This window comes from Phacochoerus africanus, chromosome 1 (genome assembly GCF_016906955.1).
Source record: "Phacochoerus africanus isolate WHEZ1 chromosome 1, ROS_Pafr_v1, whole genome shotgun sequence".
In the NCBI taxonomy this organism is placed as follows: domain Eukaryota; kingdom Metazoa; phylum Chordata; class Mammalia; order Artiodactyla; family Suidae; genus Phacochoerus; species Phacochoerus africanus.
In genome coordinates this window covers 41,651,775-41,675,316 of record NC_062544.1, presented here as the reverse complement: position 1 = coordinate 41,675,316, position 23,542 = coordinate 41,651,775, and the positions used below count along the sequence as shown (strand labels likewise).

The 23,542-nt window shown below is 37.6% G+C and overlaps 1 protein-coding gene across 4 annotated transcripts in view; it reads right to left on the bottom strand.

Annotated features, from left to right (window-relative positions):
* Positions 1-23,542, bottom strand: part of PDE4D (phosphodiesterase 4D) — a 1,473,810-nt gene that overhangs the window by 491,539 nt on the left and 958,729 nt on the right. The window lies entirely within an intron of this gene.

Genomic DNA, 23,542 nt, shown 5'->3' with positions numbered 1-23,542 from the left:
AGATGATAGGCAGGAAGATATATGAACAGACAAGACAGGTAAATAGACACATTCATAATCATAAAAACTTAAAGCAGGCATAACTGACCCTGAAAAATACATAAGCAGAAAATGTAAATGAAAGAACCATTGTCCATGTATATGAAAACAGCAGGAAAACAAGACACATCTTGGCAAAAGTATCGGTGAAAACTTTTTCACTTAAGTTAGGCCAAAGGAGCCTAAAAGTGAAAAGTGAAAGTGGTGGTACCACTGATATGACAGATATGGTGAGACGGTCTGAAAACATAACGATGAATTCTATTACCTATGTATTTTTTTTTTTCAGTTCTTTCTGTTTTACTATTAAATTTAAATCCGAGTCCTTACTGGTTATAATGAGATCTAATTAGAGAAAGACAGCTAGAATTTGACTCATTTATGATGGAAGAAAGAATAAAATAAGGTTAAAATAAGAGTTAACAAACAGGTCTTACTCAATGAATATCAACGTTTTGGTTACAAAATGTCAGGAGATTGTGAATGCAGAATTTGACTTGATTGTTCCACAACTTAGAATTTAACCGAATAAAAATCATTTAAAGGATGAAAAAAACTCCAAAAGATGTTTCTAAGACCATTATTTGTAATAGTAGTAAATGAAGAAAGATGTTTGAATATAGAAAAAACAAAGATACTTTTAATCAAGTCAGAATATTATATGGCAATCAAAATGATATCTGTGAAGATTGCATTAGACAATAGAAAAGCATTAAAGGAATAATGTTAGGTTTTAAAGCAGGGCAAAAATTGTTTATGATTGTTACTGTTGATACATAAAATATGTGTACCAATGGACAACATTTGAAAGGGAAAGAAAGGAAAACTGTATTTTAGTGGTAGAATTATGGCTAAGTAATTTTTAAAATGGATATTGTGTCTATATTTAAAGACTAATAATTTTTTTGAGTGTTTACTTCTACATTTTGACTAACAAGCATGACCGTAGTAGGGACAGATCATTAGTTATTAACTTTGTGAATTCACAGGAAATTTACAAAACTAGAAATATGTATAAAATTCCTTGACAGAAGATCTAAAAGTGCAATGATAACTTACTTTCCAATTTTGCTTAAATATAAAAATGAATAGCAATTTTTGGGTAAGTAGAAAAGCACAAGTTACTGGGATGTATCTGATGTGGCTTTATGATGAACAAGTAATGTCCAATTAATTTCATTTCCTTAGATGATATAATAACAGGCCAGGTTAAAGCCAGTGGGATAATGTAACTTTGGAAACTTTCCCACATTATATTCTCATTAGCAATATAGAAACACTGAATTTCTGTTTCATAGTCTCGGCACTCTTGTTTTTCCAGAATATAAACAAAACATAAAATGGGTAACAGTGCCTAAATATATGACTATACTCAATCTTTAAATCTGGCTTGTATGCACAATTGGTTATAGCCATATAAAACCTAAATATTTTAATTATTCAGTGTTAAGAGATAAAAAAAAATCTGCTACTTAATACTAGATTGTAAAATACCCATCTTAAAGGATTCTAAAAGTATCTGTAGACAACTTCCTTTTGGATGATGTGATATTGTATCTCCTGGAAGAAAACCAGTTATATCAGATGACTGAAGATCTCCTGTCTGCCTCTGTTTCCATTAAAGTTATATTTCTCTCTAAATCAGTAAATCCAACTCAGTGTGTGTATGTCTACTGCAGAGTCACTTATCCACCAAAACACTCTTTTCTGCTGAGTCTCAGAACCTTCTATGTCTCATAACCTTCATAAAAACATATTCCACACAGCCACTACCAATCAATGAGAGTTGAAAAGATAGTATTCACTCAGGAATCATTTGATGTAAGTCAAATCAAGGAACATTTGTAACAAAGAAATTAGATTAATGCTCAAGTACAGGTAGCGACATTTTCCCTAATAAAATCTTATCACAGCACAGCAATGTCACTGAACAAACAGGTATGAAACAGTATGAAAGACAAAGTTACTTCTATTTTTGGAAAGAAACTAGGTATGTCTAGTATAAAAAGAGAAATGTGTCAACGTATGAAATCCAGACAGTTAATTTGACTGCACAGTTTAGGTTGTTTTTCTCATTGTCATACAAGAACCTTACATATAATTTCCAAAGTCTAAATGTGATTTTTAAAATTTAATGATGAATATGAAGGGCAAACTACTCACTTTAAACAAGGAGATAAAAATACAGCGGTTTCTCACGCCCACACATTTTTTTAAAAGATAAACTGACTATATTCCCCAAATGTATTCACTGTACATTTCATCACTGAGACTCACTTATTTTGTAATTAGAAGTTTGTACCTCTTATATCCACCACCTATTTCTTTTCTTTTTTTTTTTTTTTGTCCTTTTTCTTTTTTGCTATTTCTTGGGCCGCTCCTGCGGCATATGGAGGTTCCCAGGCTAGGGGTCTAATCAGAGCTGTGGCCGCCAGCCTACGCCAGAGCCACAGCAACGCGGGATCCGAGCCGCGTCTGCAACCTACACCACAGCTCACGGCAACGCCGGATCATTAACCCACTGAGCAAGGGCAGGGACCGAACCGGCGACCTCATGGTTCCTAGTCGGATTCGCTAACCACTGCGCCACGACGGGAACTCCCTATTTCTTCTTAATAATGAGACTGTATGACTATTTAGTTACATTTACTTTTGTTTGGTGAATTTAATATTATTATTGTATTTTCTCCACTAAACCTATCACTTCGAAATTATTAATGGGAATACTTCCAAAAGAATGATCAAGGCTTGGAAATATGCACCTCCAGACCATACGAATTGTATTAATAAGAGTTTTAAAAAGTGAAGTCAAGGCTGATACTGACAAAAATCAACCTACTACATCATTTAGGTGATGGGTTTTTCAGTCACCTAAGAAAATGATACATGACATTAATTACACATATTTGCACTTTAATGAGAAAACCCTGTGTAAGGATGAACACAATCTTTTAACGTTAGAGCTGGTAGAGAGGTGTGATCCTGCCTAGCTCAACTCCTTTCATGGATGAGGAAATTAAATCTTTAAGAATATGATGTATTCAGTTCATACTCTTCAAGAGCTGGATAAATCTCCTGCATTTTCCTCTTTATCATAATCTGTAGCAAAGAAAATAATTCCTTGAGTTGTTACCAATGTGGCAGCAAATAAATATGAATGTAAAAAAGGCTACATGATAAGGAAATCTGAAGAATCTGTGAGTGGTAACAAAATGAACATTCCTTGATGTGTACAAACAGGATTTCCTCATAGGTTTTGACAGTCTCTCTCAACTTCCTAAAGTTAGCTGTAAAAAGGCAGGTTTAAATTTCAGAGAGGTTGAGATTCATTTACAAATTATAGATAGCAACACGATATCCTGAATACACCAACTTTTCTTTAATTGATCCACAGATTCAATGAATTTCCATCAATAGTATGAAACTTTATTTCAAGGGATCTAATAAGGCTTTTTTTTTTTTTTCCTTAAACTATGGAGGGGATAAAGATGAAGAATAGCCAAATCACAACCAGAAAAGAAAAAGACCAGGCCAAAGGAACTCTTTTCCTGATACTCACTATTGTAATACTAGAGATATTAGCACCATGAGGGTTGGAACATAGGAAAAACAGGCAAATGGATCAGAATAGAAACTCCAGAAATAGATCAACAGAACTAAGAAACAACACCTATCAAGGTAGTACCATCAGTCAGTGGGAAATGATGGAGCAGTTGGTCAGTTCTGGGCCATGCAGAAAACATACGTTACATACGAAACAGTTCTCACCCTATACACAAAATTTAATTCAATATATAAAAGGGCTTAGGTGTGAAAGTCAGATCTTGAAAAGTTTTTAGAAAAAAATTCCCACCAATAAAAAAATCACTTCTGTTTCTCAAAAGACTTCAACAATAACTTCCTGAGAAAAGGTATTTCCAGTACTTACAATCAACAAGGAATTATAAAGACATACAAAAAGTTCCTAAAAATCAATTCGAAAAAGAAAGACAGGCTAGGACAGACATGGGCAAAAGACCTGGACAGAATTTTTATAGAAGTGAATGACTAATAACCGTATTTTTAAATGCTCCCATTGTTAGTTATCAGGGAAATGAAAATTAACACCATAATTTTGTCACTTTATTACCACTAGTTTGAAAAAATACCTGTGTGACCCAAAAAGAATCACTTAGATTTACAAACTACAAATGACCACACATTTCACTTGCTCTGTCACTCATTGAAAATCACTAAATTTTACATACATATATGACACACATACACATATAAACATACACAGTCATTCAAGGGTAAAATATGGTAAACATTTTCTAAGTCATTAAAAATTACTTTCTGTGGATTCTTTACGTAAAATGTTAAACTCTTTTTCAATGTTTGAACTTAACCATAATTGAGACATAAAAAACCCACTAACTTTCTTAACTTAATATAATTATATTGTTCCTACAGGAAAGAAAAATGCTTGGCCACGTGATTTTTATATTTAATATTACATCAATAAAAAAGCATTACAGAAAAATCACTTCACTCCCATTTTTTACCAGCCTATCATTAACTATCATTAAAAAGTTCTTCAACCTGTATAAAATGCTTCAGATTCCTTAGAAGTCTTTTTTTTTTTTTTTTGGCAAAGGAAGGGTATTCGAATTTCAATACAAATTACAATAAATGTTTTGATTGCAAATGTCATTAAGAAAGGAAGGTCAGGGAGTTCCCATCGTGGCTTAGTGGTTAACGAATCTGACTAGGAACCATGAGGTTGCGGGTTCAGTCCCTGCCCTTGCTCAGTGGGTTAAGGATCCAGCATTGCCGTGAGCTGTGGTGTAGGTTGCAGACTCAGCTCGGATCCCGCGTTGCTGTGGCTCTGGCATAGGCCAGCAGCTACAGCTCCTATTGGACCCCTAGCCTGGGAACCTCCATATGCCATGGGAGCGGCCCAAGAAATGGTAATAAGACAAAAAAAAAAAAAAAAAAAGAAGGTCAAATTCACTTAATTTTAAAGAATCAAATGTTTACTTTTGCAGAACCTTTCAAACTTCTTTCAGACCCTAGGACCTATTGGCTGTGGCTTTGTCTATTAGGACCACAGTTCTGTGAAAGACTCAGCAGCATGCCAGGTCTTGGGCTTGGTAGTTAACACCCAGCTCAGCTACTTTCCAAGCTTTGTGGCCCTGAGTAAGTAACTGTGCTTCTTCTAAGCTTTGGTTCCTCACTAGTAGAATGAAGCTGAGTACTGTGGTAGTTATCTGAGTTAAAACACAAATGCTTAGAGCGGGGCTTAGTACATAGCAAGTGATTTAGGAATGTTAGCCATTAGTCACAGTATTCATACTTAATAATAGATTATGCTGCAGAAAATGGCATCAAAGCAATGGTTATTTCAGAAAGTCTAAACAGCTTTTGCTCTTGATAGTATTTTAAACTTACAAGTTTCCAGTGAAAATGTAATGCTAACTCCATTTATAACAAGAAAATGATCTCCCCTGACAATTAGAATATCTAAATATATTAATTAAAATATTACTTTTGTTTACCACTTTCATTAAAATGTGCCAGACTCATGTATTTATGAATAACATCTATTCTGGTTAGTATTTTTAGTGGGTTTTAATTTTCATGCATTCAGATTGGATGTACTGAAATTTAGCTCCAATCATCTCATTAAGTTTGCTCTAGTGATTAATTTCTCTTACCAGACTGAATAAATATAAAAATTACTTTTACTACTGGCAAAAGAGTGATTTCAGTTTTGCAAGCCAAAATAATGATTGTTCTTTATTATCATTATTTAGTTTAAATTTTTCTTTTTCTTTCTTTTTTTTTTGCAATCATAAGGCATGCTTAGGTATTTTTGCTGTCTGAATACTCCAACCCAGTCTTCAACCTATACCCTTATGTAGGTGAGTCATGAAGAAAATAACAAATACATGTTCTTAATTGTCTGTTGTCTGTTATGCTAAGATGTACAGTGTTATGGCTGCATAAGAGGAGGGAGGGCAGGGCATGATCCCTCACACCAAGGATCTCATATCAATTTAAAGAGACAGAATTAAAGGACCCAAAACAACAACAAGACATTCCAAATGGTTTTAGGTCAACCTATGGCAATGTACAAGAGTCTCACAAAAACAAGAGACAAGGAGGTGAGGAGGGCAGGAGTCAGGGAATGTTTTATGGATGAAGTGGGAATTGCAACGGATCTTGAAGAAAAGTTGATTTTTTTGTAAGTCAGTTACCCCCAATTTCAGACATTAGATTACCAGCTTCATATTTTGCCATTTCTACATTTCCCCTTCATGCTTTTGTCATATCTGTGTTTCTCCATACCATTATTTATTGAAAAAAATTCCAAAATAGAATATATTTTGGAAATCCTAAATGCTTTCATTTAAAGGGAAGCTTTATAGCAGTTCTATAAATGGAAAGTCAATACATCTTCCCATAAAAAAGTGGGAGATATCTGAAAATAAATACAACGTAAATACAACAATCTTACTAATTTCTATCCAGAGAATACTACTTTCCAAAGGATCTGGGCTAGAAGCCAGTTTTCTTTGTTTAAGAGACATTACGCAGATATTAAGAAGTGTTAAAGTCTTAGTAACATTAGGTTAAACTTAAAAGTTTAACGTAAGTTGGAGACAGTCACACTAAGTTGGACTTTCTCCTCTCCTTCCTTCCTCCCTACTTTTCTTCCTTCCTTGCTTTTTTCCAATCTTCCTCCTTCTCCATCCCCACATTCCTCCCTCTTTCCCTACTTCTCTCTTTCTCCTTCCTCCCTCCCTCCCTTCCTTCTTTCCTTCTTTCCTTCCTTTTCTTCCTCTCTCCCTTCTTCCTACAGACAATTATTGAGTATCTGTTATGTGCTATGTACCCTTCTAGGCACATAATAGGTGCCTGGGGGGTGCAACTGTAAAGAAGCAAACAAAAGCCCTTGCCCTCATAGGCTTACATTCTTGTTAGAGAAAGATGGTCAATAAACAGGGAAACAAAAGGCACAGGAGGTCACAGGCATTATGAAGAAAAATAGAGCAGAGGCTTTCAGGATGGCAAGAATTGTATAGCAGGGAAGCATTCACTGGAAAGGTGACAAATGAGCAGTGATCTGAAGCCCAGGATAGGACCAGCCATGCAGATACTGAGAGGAAGAGGTTCCCTGGCAGGAGGCACAGTAAGTGCAAAGGCCATGAGGCAAACAAGGAGCAAGGAAAATCCTCACATTTCAACTACTAATCCACAGAATAATGTTCGAGGAGCAGCAGTGAAGACAGAGTGGTGGGTGTGAGTGTGTGAGGGGGAAGGTGGCTTGAGAAGAGGTCAGATCTCTAGGAGGTAGATGGCAGAGTCAGATCACACTGACCTTTAAAAGAAACGGCAAGAACTTGAGACTTTTTGACTCTAAAGGATATGGGAAGCCATTGGATGGCTTTGAGCAGAAAGTGATACAAAGTAACCTATTTACTGTTTTTTATAATACTACATGAGGATGAGACTGAAGGAGGGAGAGAACAAGTAAGGAAATTGGGTAAGAGGGTAATGCAATAGTCTAAGTAAGATCAAATATTTAGTCCTGGGGGAAAGCACTGGAAGTAATCAAGCCAATTGGATTGGGGACAAAGGGAACCCACTCTTATCCTTCTCCCATATAGAACCGCTATTTCAGCACTGACATCTTTATAGGTCTGTTCTCATTCCACAGCTGTTGCCAGTGACCAGTGAGCATGCCTTTTGCACATGTAATCCTTAGCTGCTGACTGAAGTACCTCCCTGTGCTTTAAGACAAAAGTGCTTAAAAGCTTTGTAGACCTGAATCCCAAATGATAATCAAAGGCACTGAGGCAAGAAGGGCCCCAGGAGGGATTTGGGGCATGAGTACTGGAGAGAAGGGCCTCTTAGGCACCGCAAGGCGCATATGAGAATGCGTTTTGCAGGAGAGAAGGACAACTAAGAGGAGAACAAGAGAAAAGGAGATTTAAGATGACAGGAAAGAGACATGTATCATGGAACCTTTCCTTCAAAAAAGGTATAAAAGGGCTCAGGACTGACTTCACAGTTTGTTTGTTTTTTTAAACCAGTAAAAGCTTTTTAAATCCTCACATTTCAACTACTAATTCACAGAATAATGTTACTATTTTCAGTTTTTTGCTGCTTTTAAAAGAAAAAAAAGAACTGTTCACATGTATTTCTATGAGAAACTCTTCAGTTTCAAAGATGTCATGGAGCTGGTCCTTTAGATATGCAAACAACTCTTCTACTCCTGAGGTTTAAAGATATGCTTACATCCTGAGAGCTCTCCACCATTAACTAGGTGTATTTCAAGAGATCCAAAGAATTAGGGGATCATTCCTAAAAAAAAACTCGACTGCAAAATAAAACTAATGGGAAAAAAAAGGTAGGATAGGAACAGCAATAGTGAATGATGTGCAGTGACCTTGGAGAGAGGGGACCTGAAGCCTGAGAACCAGGACCAGAGAAAAGATGGCTAGAAGGAGCAGGTGTCCTGACTTTACATAAATACATTCCTGACATGGTATCCGAGAGATGTGACCCATCTTGCAGAGAACAATCAAGGTACAATAAAATAGAAAGAGATGCATGACTGTCTGTCTAATCTCTTGCCATATAATGGGGAATCTGAACCTGGCATGGAGGGGAGACAAGGCCAAGAATTATTTCACAGGTAAAAGACAGAATGGTTTTTGTTTCCTAATCCAGGTCATCCCCACCCTTTGCCTTCACTACAGACATGACTTCTTAACCAGCCTTGCACATCATCACACGCCCTTCTGTGCTCCATCCTTCACCAGCCAACCACAGTGGGTTCTAAACTCTCCCGGAGGGGAGTTCTCTGGTGGTCTAGTGATTAAGACTCTGAGTTTTCACCACTCTAGCCCAGATTGAATCCCTGGTCTGGGAACTCAGACCCCACATCAAGCTGCTGCACACCATAGCCAGAAAGAAGAAGGAAAAAAAAAAAAAAAAAGGCAACTGTCCTTGAGTTAATAGCAAATCTTGTACTATCTGGCTCTATCTCATTTCTCCACTTTTTCCCACCCCTGAACCCCACATGCCACAACTTCCAGGTAAATTCTAGAAAAGTTACCTGTCCTAACACCATCCCCCACCTCTTCCCCACCCACCTCTACTATTACATTTATATCCTCCTCTTATTGATCCTAAGGCACCCCTCCTACCTCTCTGCTATAATATTTGATGCACTTATAATTCTACCCCTTCTTCTCCAGAAGGGAGAAAAGTACATGGTCTATAGTAAGCACTTAAATATTTGTCAACCACTGAAGTCTGAATGTTGACTACTGACGAATATGAAGATATGAAGATGGTAAGTGATTGTTTATTGAGAATGTAAAAGGTTTTTATATTAATTGATATTTCAGATAAGGTGCAGCTGTCACTCCGACACACTAAAAAGAATGCTGAACAAAGAGAAAAAAGTTTTTGCTGAGAATGAAACTCAGGATGGGATTATAGAACAGTGTATAGTCTCCCACATTTATAAATTTAATAAATAAACAAGTTTTTATAAAAAGAAACAAGTTAACCAAAATAAAGGTCATGTAACATGTATCTGAGAATCAATCCAGCCCCGTAGGGGGAAAAAATGAAATTTACTTGGCATATCCTTGAGTGGCTAGCATTTAAATATTTGTTTTTGAACTAAGAATAACCATATAGAAATGTGGGAGAAATTAAATTTTAAAAGGCTGTTTATTTGGAGTATGGTTTGAAGCAAATACTATGAATCAAGGTCAATACTCATATGTGTGCTCATGGAACTGGAGTGCACTTTATTTTCCTATAAACCCAAGGCTTAGATACAGTTGCTAGCCACACACAAACAGCTTTACTACACTGTTTTACACAAAGGGCAATCAAGGAGCAAGACGGTGATTCCCCAGTCCTGAGTTACTTCCGGGTATGTGTCCGATTTTTAATCTGCACATTAACTAATTTAAGCCAGAGTAACACTTAATGCACCAAAGCTATACTTTGAGAAGACCATTTTGTTTCCAAAAAGGCTAGAGGAATTGCCAACAATTTTTAACATGTGCTCTTAATAAAGTGTAAATTGCAGGCAAGGAATCTTGTGATAGAGGCAAGTTGCTTACGTAGTTTGCCATGAACAGTCTAGAGGCTGTGATTCTGAAAAGCCTGCCATTTTCAGAGCACTGCACACGGAAAAAATTCCTCAATTTACAGAGGGGCTGTATTACTGCAGGTCTGTATGTCAGTTAACCTGAGAAAGAATTATCCTTAAAAGGGACAGAAAAGGTCAGGAGCAGAACAACACTGACTTTCCAACATTTGCAAGGCACGTGGTTTAGAAATTTGGGAACAGAACATCTTCTATCAGCATTAATATAAATATTTATGAAGCTCCGTCAGTAGGCTTAACACCGATCCTGCCCAATTAGCTTGTAATTTAATTAGTCCTACATGAAAATTCTCTAAATTGGGGTAGTTGGCTTTTGAAACTGATGCCAACCAATACCACAGGCAGAGGCTCTCTCTGTCTCACTTCTTTTTCCTTTGCTCTTAGCTATACATTTCACACACACACATCCCCCTCATTTCTTCTCACAGAGAAGATATAAATCAAAGTGTACCTGCAAAAGCACAAAACTTGTGGTCTACGTAAAACTCTAATAAAACCCATACTACAGTGCGTACCTGATGATTATAGACATATTTTGTGAATGTTTATAGGTAGTCTAACATGTATTTAGGTAGTTAGCAAATATCGGTTTTGAACCATGAAAATATTCCTAGGATAAGTATAAAAAATGAACTCCAAATAGAGTTTTCTGCCTGTTTCCATTTGAATTTCACACATCGGGATTTCTGATACCATTTCTGGTACCATTTCTGCTCCCTATCTGTCCTGGAGTTAATTCGTTGCATGAGGTTTCTTACAGAATTAGATGGTATGCCTTATTCTGCGCCACTTTCTCTCTTAGAAGACCTCAGTCATTTTATGATCATAGAGGATTGTCCACATTAGTGAATAAGACAGAAGAATGGGAAAAAGGCTGCCCCTAAGAAAACTGCTTACTAACTTTGATAAGCTGCTTAGTAAAACTGAAAAACAAACAAAACACTTCCCTTCATCAAAAACAAACCTTGCAATCATAAACACTTTCATTTTTAAGCATTATGAAAAATAGAAAAATGTTCCCCCTCCCCATTGCTTCCTGTGCCATGCGTCGCCCAGTGAAGCCGGCTGTGTTTCCTGAGGCCACTGCGTGCTCATCTCCAGATAAACGAGCTCCAGTAACGTCACAGGACAAACAGTCCCACGGAAACCGACTACACAGCTTTGAAAAAGGATGTACTGCAGCCAGATACACAAACCACAATGGGGCAATGAGGAGAAATTACTACCACTGTCAATATCACAGCGAGTTTCTCTGAAGCCTGCACATCGCTCTCTGGTTCTTGGCATCGATGACAGGGAAGGGACCAGGCAGGGGAGGCAGAGACTGATGTACACCGCTCACCACTGACCATTCTCTTGGTGGTTTGAGGGAAGAAAATTAAAACTGAGAATTTACTTTTTTCTTAATTTATACTATGTAACAACTTATATGGGACAAGAATCTGAAAAGGAATGTATATATGTATATATATAACTGATTTACTTTGCTGTATGCCTGAAATTAACACAACTTTGTAAGTCAACTATATTCCAATAAAATTTTAAAAAATAGAAAAAAAAAAGAAAAGGAAAGAAGTGTTATGTTCTGTAAGACACTTTTTCTCTCCGCTTTCATTTTAGGTAAAGCTAGGGAAAGCAAAGAACTTATATGTTGTTATTTATCACATTGCCCCTGCAGGAAATTAGCTTATCTCGCTATTCAACCTCACAGGAAACCTGCATGTTGATCAGCCTTGAAAATGGCCACAAGAATCTTTTCCCATTGCCTACTTTTGTTTATGTGTCCTTTTTGGTTTATGGACTCATTCCCTTATTGATAGATATTTTATTTATTTCCATTTTTCACTATCACAAAGAAAGCTTTGGGGAAAATTTTAATTTACAAAAGTATATGCCTTGTTATGTCAAAACAAAAGCTTATAGGAAAAAATAAGGAACACAAAAATGTGAATATGTGAAGGTATATAACCACTGAATAATTTGGGAGTGTGTGTGTGTGCACAAGTGTGTTAATACATTTGTCCTCTACTCTCTGATTATAAGCAGGTATGTAAGTTTGCAAATAAATAAAATGTAATTAAACAAATGCATCAATTTATAAACATTGGATGGTACTAAACCCTAGTTTTTATAACATGCTTGTTTTTAATCCAGTGAAGCTTTTGAAATAACCAAAATGGCATCAATTTTCTGGCAATATGTTCACAAAGTTTGCATTTTTTCAATCACCAAAGAAAAGTATATTATAGCAAGTAAAGAAAAAGTTTACTTGAAAGTTATCTTTCTGATGTTTGAGAGGGATGAGATTGGATGAGACTTGGTGTACTTAATTTAAATGAAATTAACTTCAAATTTTCAAATTTTCTTTACAAAGTAGAATCTTTACTTCTTCAAAAATGTTACATGCAGGAGCTCCCATCATGTCTCAATGGTTAACAAAGCTGACCAGCATCCATGAGGATGCGGGTTCGATCCCTGGCCTTGCTCAGTGGGCCTTGCTCGGTGTTGCTGTGAGCTGTGGTGTAGGTTGCAGACACTGCTCGGATCCCACATTGCTGTGGCTCTTGTGTAGGCCAGCGGCTACAGGTTCAATTGGACCTCTAGCCTGGGAACCTCCATAGGCTGCAGATGCAGCCCTAAAAAGACCAAAAAAAAAAAAAAATTACATGTATAAGGAGTTAAAGTGTCTCCAGTGAAAAAAATATTATGGACTTGTTTCTTTGTTTTGTTTTGTCTTTTTTAGAGCTGCACCAGCATATGGAAGTTCCCATGACAGCAGTCTAATTGGAGCTATAGCTACTGGCCTACTGCACAGTCATAGCAACACGCCAAATGTGAGCTGTGTCTGTGACCTACACCACAGCTCACAGCAACACCGGATCCTTAACCCACTGAGCGAGGCCAGATGTTGAACCCCCGTCCTCATGGATATTAGTTGGGTTCATTACTGCTAACCCACGAAGGGAACTCCCCTTGTTTCTAAATTATATACAATTCCTTTTGTTTTGATTCTCATGTCATGGACATTTAATTAACAAGAATCACTGTAGCAGTGGGTTTGTCTCTAATTTGATTGAGTCACCCATTTCCCAGTCATCTACTTCTGATGTGTCTTAAAAGCAAATGCAAGATACTTAGCTAACATACAATCAGCATGGGCTGGGAACTGAAAAGGATAAACCAATTACAGCCTTTTTTGATGCACTTTTTTTGGAGATTCATTTAAATCTCCTATTTTGCTAATAAAGGTTAGAATTTTATTCACTGAAAGGCATTTCCTAAGCATCCTTCTTTTATATCTGCAACTTTAAGCCCTCAACTCACTCTTTTTTATTGGTGAACAATCAGTCACCATGCAAAGTCAAAAGTATTATGTATTTATATTTCAAGCCAAACTATGAAGAGGAACAGAAGATAGTGGAAAATAGGAGTTGGTCATCTAATAAAGCTTAATTAAGTGACGCATTTAAGAATGCAAAACACGTGCCAGAAAAAAACAAATGCATACTGAGTAACATTAGCTACTGAGAATCTCACAGACATATGATAAAATTTGTTTAGGAAGGACTGAGGGGAGCTCCTATTGTGGCTCAGTGGAAGTGAGCCCAACTAGTATCCATGAGGACATGGCAATCCCTGACCTCGATCAGTGGCTTAAGTATCTGGCATTGCCATGAGCTGTGGTGTAGGTCACAGACCCAGCTTGATCTGGCATTGCTATGGCTGTGGTGTAAACCGTACCTCTGATTCGATCCCTAGCCTGGGAACTTCCATATGCTGCAGGTGCGGCCCTAAATAAAAAGCAAAAAAAAAAAAAAAAAGAAGGATTGAGGAAGCAGTGCCAGACCATGAAGGAAAGGGGTGCAGTTTAGGGAAAGACTACGAGGACTTCAAGCTGGGAAGAACTAATAGAATGGATGAGAGAATCAGGATATAAACAGAGCTCAATGGCCCGAATCTAACAAGATGGTGTTGAATAGGGACACATTTGAAATCCTGCCCTTGGTTAGAACAAAAACATCTAACTAAGCACTTACCACAGGGAAAGGAGATGGTGGCTAAACTAAGCACATTTAGTGAAGTGGGTATCAATATGTGACAATAGGATAGGGCAGCCAAAGAGTTTTTTTTTTTTCCTTCTTCTTCTCCATTTTTTTTTATTACTCAAATGAATTTATCACATCTGTAGTTGTATAATGATCATAACAATCTGATTTCACAGGATTTCCATCCCACAGCCCAGGCACATCCCCCCATCCCCCAAACTGTCTCCTCCGGAGACCATAAGTCAGCCAAAGGGTTTATGATTTCACATCACATTCACTGATAAAGTTCAAGATGAGGTTAAAAAAAAAAAAAGGTTTCTCTGATGCCCTGAGCTCCTTGGCTCACATTTGAAATAATTTACTCATCTCTGGGCCACATATTTAAAAAACAATGATGTGAATGAGAAGTTAGTCTAAAGGAGAAAAACCAGGATATGGAAACACGGATGCTATAGTGTGTGGGTAGTTGGCATAAAAAATGGAAAACACACAGGACAGATCTAATGGTTAAAGATACAAGAGTGTGGAGGATAAGTGGAATTTCACTTGCCCTGTGTGTGTCCAAGCTTGAGGAGTAGCAGCAATGCTATCTAGAAGTTTTGTTGAGGCAAAAGTTGGTTTAGTGAAGGCAAGAACAAGACAACAATGCAGAGCTAGCCAACTATACATACATGCTGCTGGGAGAACAGTGAGTTCTCTGTGTGAGCATCAACAGGACAGCCAGCATTGGCCTTGGAAAGGTCAAGTCATAGCTTGTATTAGCTCTGAACCAAAGGGTATCTTCCCGCAACTTGAAAATTCTGATTCAACAAAAAAGTACGTATTCTTCTTTGTCTTCCTCTGCATTTTCAATTTAACTTCCTTTGTTTACCCCTCAAATTAAAATTGCATCTTTAAAATATGTAGACTACTTTAAGGTTTTGAAATATAAACAATATATGTCCCAAAGTTTGCTAAACTCTCAAAAAGCACCACTCAATCTACCTACTTCCCCATAACTCTCTCCTGGGGCATGAGACACTATACTCCCTTCGCAATAGCTTCTCAAACATGATATGTGGAAGCACTGAATTCAGAATAATGTGAGTTTATATGGACCTATCAGAACCTGAACATTAAATACTTGGTGGCATGATTTGTAATAAGGTTTCAAGATACTGTCCCCCACCAATGCTTTTTATACTTAATAAGCATATGAATCGACTGAGATCTTGTTAAACTTCAAACTGTGAACCAGTAGGTCTTGAGCAGGGTCCAAGAATGTGCATTCTGACTGATAAGGGCTTAATTTCTAAAATAAACAAATAGCTCCTACAACTCAACAACAACAACAAAAAACAAATAACCCAATCAAAAATGGGCAGAATATCTAAACAGACATTTTCTCTAAAGAAGACCCAGAAATGGCCAAAAGGCACATGAAAAGATGATCAGCACTGGTAATTATCAGAGAAATATGAGTCAAAACTACAGAGTTACCATCTCACACCACTCAGAATGGCCATCATTAAAATGTCTACAAATTGCAAATGCTACAAAGGGTGTGGAGAAAAGGGAGCCCTCCTACATGGTAAGGAATGTAAATTGGTGCAGCCACTATGGAAAACAGAATGGAGGTTCCTTAAAAAAGTAAAAACAGAATTACCATATAGTCCAGCAATCCCACTACTGGGCATATATCCAGACAACACTTTAATTCAATGAGATACATGCAACCTTAGGTTCACAGCAGCACTGACCATTCTTTTGTTATCACGCCTTCCTCTAATGCAGTCAGGAAAGAGTCTCTGCCTTTAAGGACTCACATCATTAGATCTGGCCCACCTAGATAATTTAGGTACATCTGGATAATCGAGGAACATCTGGCCCACCTGGATAATCTAGGTACACTCTGTACATCTCAAGGTCTCAATCACATCTTTAAAATCCCTTTTCCAGGGGAGTTCCTGGTAGTCTAGTGTTAGGATCTGGTACTTTCACCGCTGCAGTCTGGGTTCAAACCCTGGTTTGGGAACTGAAATCCCATATCAAACCGCTGCATGCTGCAACCCCCTCCTCCCACCAAAAAAAAATCCCTTTTTCCATTAGGCTAGCATACTTACAGGTTCTGTGGATTAGGCAGTGTAATTTTCATGGGAACCATCATTCTGATTACCATATCCCTCACTGAAATACAAGCTCCATGAGGTCACAGAATTTCATTTGTTTAGTTGTATCCTAGGCACTTAGAAGCATCTGGCATATAGTATACACTCAATATTTTCAGTAAATGAATGAACGGAAGCCAGATTTGGTTAATGTTGAACTATATCTAAAGCACAGGTGCTAGTACACAGGCTTTTACTAGCTGTGTTTGAAGAGTGCATCACTTGAATTAAATAAACTTTAGTCCTCATTTGAAAAATGAAGTGATCACTTTGTAGAGTGGTTTAGAATGAATATGATTACATTGAAATGGCTGGAAAATTCTTTTTTTTTTTCTTTTTGCCTTTTCTAGGGCCGCTCCTGCGGCATATGGAGGTTTCCAGGCTAGGGGTCGAATTGGAGCTGTAGCCTCTGGCCTTTGCCAGAGCCATAGCAACGCAGGATCCGAGCCGCATCTGCAACCTACACCACAGTTCAGAGTGATGCCAGATCCTTAGCCCACTGAGCAAGGGCAGGGATCGAACCCACAACCTCATGGTTCCTAGTCAGATTCGTTAACCACTGAGCCACAACGGGAACTCCCTGAAATGGCTGAAAATTCTTAAAGTAGTAACAGTATACTTTTTAAGTTGGTCTTAGTATCCTCATTTAAAAAATATCAACATATTCAAACTCAAAATATCAGCAATTCTGGTCAGAAGTCTACTCTCCAGCCTTTCAGAAAGCCCATCCAAGATCCTAAAGAGATACTTAAGAAGATCCTACAGTGAGGCTGTAGCCTTCTTTGTTTTCTCCTCTGGCCAGTCATGTCATCCTCTCGGCCATGGCTCCAGGCTGAGGGCAGCACATCTGGACCATCTTAGGAGGTGGTGGGATAGCAGAAGGGTACAGAGAGTCTCCAATCCTCAGTCTAGTCCAGACTTTTGACCAGTCTGGACATTTCACTGAATTTCTGTGAGCCTCTCTTCTGCCAAGAGACTATCATTCTCAGTCTCATGTTACTAAAAGATGTTGGTAAATAGCACAGTGGTGCAGAAATAAGACACTACCAGCCTTATTGTTTTATTTCCTTTGGTTAAAACTGCAACATGATTTATGTTGCAGTTTTAACATAAGGAAAAATGCTGAATCCATAGAACACAACTTTATAGCCATGATTACAGTAGAGAAAATAATAGTAAATACTTGTAGAATTCTTTTGCTGATACTTAAAAAAAAAATAGTCATTGGAACTTTTATTATCTTTTTGAGATTTTTTAAAAAGTATACTTGATTTATGATGTTGTATCAATTTCTGTTGTACATATACATGCACATTCTTTTTTATATTCTTCTCCATCATGGTCTATCCCAGGAGATTGGCTATAATTCCCTGTGCTCTACAGTAGGAACTTATTGTTTATCCATTCTAAATGTAATGGTTTGCACCTACTAATCCCAAACTCCCAGTCCATCCCACTCCTTCCCCCTCCCCTTGGCAAACACAAGTTTGAAATCAGTGTTTTTGGGGTTTGGGGAATTTTTTTGGCCACACCTGTGGTATATGGAAGCTCTCAGGCCAGGGATCGAACCTGTGCCACAGTGGTGACCCAGGCTGCTGCAGTGACAACACTGGTTTTTTAACCTGTTGCACCATAAGAGAATCCAGAACATTTATCACTTACTTGTAGAATATCTCTAAGGAAATGAGTCTCCTCAGTTTTATTGATAACATTTGCCAATTTTGTTCATCTTTAAAAAAAAAAAAAAAACTCCAATATACCTTTAACAAGAGAGGTTGCCTGGAACTCATATGCTTACATTAGTTGGAAGAGTGAAAATCAAAATGTTTAAAATAGAATCTTTCATTATTAAAAAAAAAAATCTGTGATGCTAAAATCAGAAAACATTTATCTTTCTCTAAAACTGATTTAATTAAACTTTAATAAAGTAGGCCAAAACAGCAACAACAAAACAGTCTTAATATAGATATGGTTTGCTTCTAGGGTCTCTGACTATATATGGATATTTGAAACATGCTTGGTGACAATCAGACTCTTCACTGTTAGTCAACAGGTACAAGTGCTGAAATGGAAGCACAACTCAGAAGTTAAGATGATGCAGAGATTCTCTAAGTGTGGTGTCCAGACCAGCAGCATCAGCATCACCTGGGACTTGTTAGAAGGGCACAGTTTAGGGGGAGGGGAGAGCCAGCAAAGACCCCGCAGAATCACAAACTTTGAGAAGGGGGCCAGTAATAACATGTTTGACCAGGCATCCAAGTGGTTCTGATGCTAAGGCCTGAGAACCCCTTGGCTGTAGACAGAGTGAATGCACTCTTATTTTCTTACTCTAAAATGTACTTGGGGAGTTCCCGTCGTGGCTCAGTGGTTAACAAATCCAACCAGGAACCATGAGGTTTCGGGTTCGATCCCTGGCCTTGCTCAGTGGACTAAGGATCTGGCGTTGCCGTGATCCTACACTCTTTGCCAGAGTGTAGGTCAAAGACGCGGCTCGGATCCCTGAGTTGCTGTGGCTCTGGCGCAGGCCGGCAGCTGTAGCTCCGATTCGACCCCTAGCCTGGGAACCTCCATATGCCAAGGGAGTGGCCCAAGAAATGGCCAAAAATAAAGTAAAATGTACTGCCTTACCTCTTGTTTGATGCTGTGTATGGAAAAGGGCAACTGCCTGTTAAAAGGTGAAAACTGGAGTCAACAATTAGCTGTGTGGACTAAGTTATATCTTAAAAGTACATGAGCATAGTATTTTGAAAATTGGATATGTGAATCAGCTGAAAACAGGACAGAGTCTCCCCCACAAACAAATCTAAAAATTTCATTTATTCTTCATTGATCGAATTTCCACAAATCATGCAAAATAAGCACTATACATTATATTAAGAAATGCTTTTCCAATGTTAATAAAAATCTGTCATATTTTATTGGAATTCTCTCATATATTTTCCAGATATGGATTTCCTCTCTCAACAAGAATTAAAGAACTCAGGGTAAAACAAAACCAAACAAATAAACAACATTATTTTCTATGCAACTAGATGTTAAAATTCCAGAGTCAGAAAAATAAAAGCATTTTCCCCTCTGAGTTAATAAAGCACCAACACCTCTTTGTTTCATGTATAGTTTTAATAACTGAAAACACCATTTTGCCTACATAACAATTGCTATGATAAAGCTAATGTCAAAGTGCTGGGCAAGCCAGAGGCTGCGGCAGTTAATTCTTCCTCAAGAACCAGGGACGGTGTCCCAGAAGAAGGATTGTGGAGCTGGATCTTGGATGGTGAGTTTCCAGGGTACAGAATGAGATTAAAGACTTTTTCCACAGGGGGACAGTGCACACACACATGAGCACCCCCTCATAAAGGGGCCTCATGAAGGGGCCTTGCAGGTTCACCATGAAGCTGTCGCATGCCGAACTTCCTGAGTTAGGGGTTTGAGTTTCTTTTGGGGCAGTGCAGAGCCAATGAGAGCTTCTAGGCTGTGGAATTATATAACACAGTCTCTTGTTAGGAAGATGGGCTCTGGCAAAAGCCTGAGCTCTGGACTGAATCTCACAGACACTGATGTCAGAGAATTCTGGTAATTTCCAACTTGACGAAAGGCAGGGCCAAGGCAAGGGTGGCAGAGATGAAGGCAAGAGCTTGAGAGATGTCTGAGGTGGGTTTGAATGTGATGAGGGGAGGGAGAAAAAAAGAAACAAGGCAGAATCTTCAATCTCTTAATTAAGTTATTTCTTAATATTGGGTGCGATGCTTATTTTACATTAGTTATCTGCACATATTGTCGAAGGCTAAACAAGGCTTTTATGCTGAGATAGGAAGTGGGGGGGACGCCTCTCATGTACCCAGCTGGTTCTAATAATCACTTTTCAAAATGACAGGAACAGGTGGAAGACAGTATCACTGGGAGGCATAACAGGTGTGGCGGCTGCATTTCTTAACCAGCAGTTCTCTAAGTGGAGGCTGCTGAGCCTTTAAAGCAAGTGGAGTCATGGAGGGTATTAAAGATACTGTCTCCTAGGTCCTGTCCCAGGAGTCACATTGAAATTCTCGTGTCTTTAGTTGAGTGTCTGGCCTGGGTAGGAGATTTTTAAAGTTCCCAGAGCGATTTAAGGTGGGTGAGAACTACTGCTTGATGGGAGTTTTGGGGATGGAAATGTTCTAAAATTAGGTTGTGATGATGGTTATACAACTATAAATATAATAAAATTCACTGACTTATTAAAAAAATAAAATTATAATCATAAAAAAATAAGTGAAGGCTTTTTCCACTTGATAGTGTAGCTTTAAATTTTCATTCTATTGATTTGCCTAATAATATGTTCTGATGCTGATGAAACCGAAGTGTTACATATTTACTCCCTAAGGATGATGCAAAAACAAATGAGATAATATGTGTGAAAGTACATTGAGTTGGTATTTTGAGGGGGGGGGGCTCTATTACCAACACCAGTGTTTCAAAACTTTCCTATAGGGATTAAATAAATCTTACATAAATCACCGACAAAATACACCAAAGTAGCATAATTTCTTCACTTTTATCTTTAACATGGATGCTATACATTTTTCATAAACACTATCACACTAATAATAAGTATATCCTTTTTATTGACATAAGATGATTAGATTTGTGTTTTTGTCTTTTTTAGGGCTGCACGCATGGCATATGGAGGTTCCCAGGCTAAGGGTTGAATTGGAGCTATAGCTGCCAGCCTACATCATAGCCACAGCAACGCCAGATCCAAGACGTGTCTGCAAACTACACCACAGCTCATGGCAAAGTTGGATCCTTAACCCACTGAGCAAGGCCAGGAATTGAACCTGCATCCTCATAGATGCTAGTCAGATTTGTTTCCTCTGAGCCACAATGGGAACTCTAAGGTGAGTAGATTTTTTTAAAGGCATCTGGAGAAGCTGTAAATGGAAAATGATGTCAACACTCATTTTTTGGGAGGGTTGACTTTTCTTCATTAAATCTTATAGGTGACAGATCCTATTCATCCTAAAATCCCTGAGTTGACTTTGCTTTGCACATACTTGATACTCAGTAAGGATTTTGAAAATACTTGAACAATATTAGCACACGTGCAGTGTTAATATATTACACTATCATTACACTAGGGTGGGGGATGTGCTGAGGAATTTAATCTCTTCCAAGCGTTAAGGAATGGTAAGTGAAACTCAGCAGCAGGAAAATCCGGGCAGAGATGAAATGACCATGTTCTTAAATAATTAAGTGTCTAAACAAAGAATAAATATATTTCTTTAGGGCACTAACATAAATAAATTTTTTAAGTTTTAGAGAAAAAGAAAAAAAATGTTGGAGTCAGAAATAAGAAATATAAAACAGAAAACATCAAAATAAAGGCCTTAGTGGATCATATTTTGAAATAAAGATATAAAACAAAAGCATAAATCATGGTAGTTTTGGATACACATTTGCGGAGGATATCAATACAGTTTAAACTCTATCTGTAGTGTGTGATTAGAAATGGTAGCTTTTACCTATTCTTTTTTTTTTAATGATTTTTATTTTTTCCATTACAGTTTGTTTACAGTGTTTTGTCAGTTTTCTACTGTACAGCAAAGCGATCCAGTCACACACAAATATATACATTCTTTTTCTCACATTATCCTCCATCATGCTCATCAGTGACTAGATATAGGTCCCCGTGCTGTACAGCAGGATCTCATTGCTTATCCATTCCAAAGGCAATCGGTTGCATATACTAACCCCAGATTCCCAGTCCATCCCACTCCCTCCACCTCCCCCTTGGCAACCACAAGTCTGTTCTCCAAGTCCATGAGTTTCTTTTCTGTGGAAAGGTTTATTTGTGCCATATATTAGATTCCAGATATACGTGATATCATAAGGCTTTTTTTACCTATTTTTACAGTTTTTCAATACAAACATGTAGTCACTACTCAAGTCAGGGTCCAAATAAGATTTCTCAGGTCTGTGTGCTCGTAATATTTAACTTCCCCTTATTTTCCCAGCCTCTTAGATTACAAAACACATGGCGCATTTCTACGGTCTTTATTCAACTCACCCTCACAAGCTTTTTAAAATGAACATCCTTTTCTCTTTAATATGACATTTACTGTGTACTTACTGCAGTGAATGACATCATAGAAAAACATAGATAATTCTGTGTTTCTATAGTCTTTGTGAATGAGCAAATCGAATTTGTTTACTGCCATAAATTTGGGACATCCTACATGAAAGAGGACCTCAGTTCTAAATATAATACTCCCCCCAATATGATGTGCAATAAATAGAATTATGGACCATTTGATAAGCTGCAATAAAGGTCCATCATAATTTAAAAAGGCTTACCCTAAATTTAGAGATTTAACAGAGTTTATTGGAGAGTTTACTAAGTATATACATGTATATACTACATCTTTTGATGAATGGTTAAGACAAAGTCATGATGGAATATAGGGATGAAGGTTGTACTGGCTCCAATAAAGCATTTGTTAGAGAGAATAAGGGTTCTAATGATCTGAATTAGGACAAAAAGCTCAGGAAAAGAAAATGAGGCTCCGAAAGACAAACTTTAAGTTTTAACAGTTTGTGTGTGTAGCAACACCCACGGCATATGAAAATTCCTGGGCCAGGGATTGAACCAGCACCTCCACAGCAACCTAAGCCACTACAATCAGATTCTTAACCCTCTGTGCCACTGTGGGAACTCCAACCTTTAAGTTTTGATCAGCCCCTAACCTTTCCAGCTTTAATTTACGTTACGTATGAGCAGAAAATTTGTATTTCAAATAGAAACCTCCAAATCATTCCTTAGAAAAAGTTTACATGTCATATATCACAAGAAACATGAGTAGGCGTCCCTGTCCTTTTAAGAGACAAAGTAATACAGGCATTTTAAAAAATGCACCATCAGAAACATATTATACGTGCTCCCTAACTTTTCTCATTTGGTAACTTACAAACATTCATGGGATTTCACCATTCTAAATTTAGTTGATGACAAGGCTTGTTCTTATTATTCCTGAAGGCTAGTTGAAATTCATGTGCCTGTATATTAATTCCTCTGAAAACTTGTCATTTCTTAAAAGTAAAATAACTTCAAAAGTTTCATAATTATGGAGAGAATATTGTATAAAAATACACAGAGT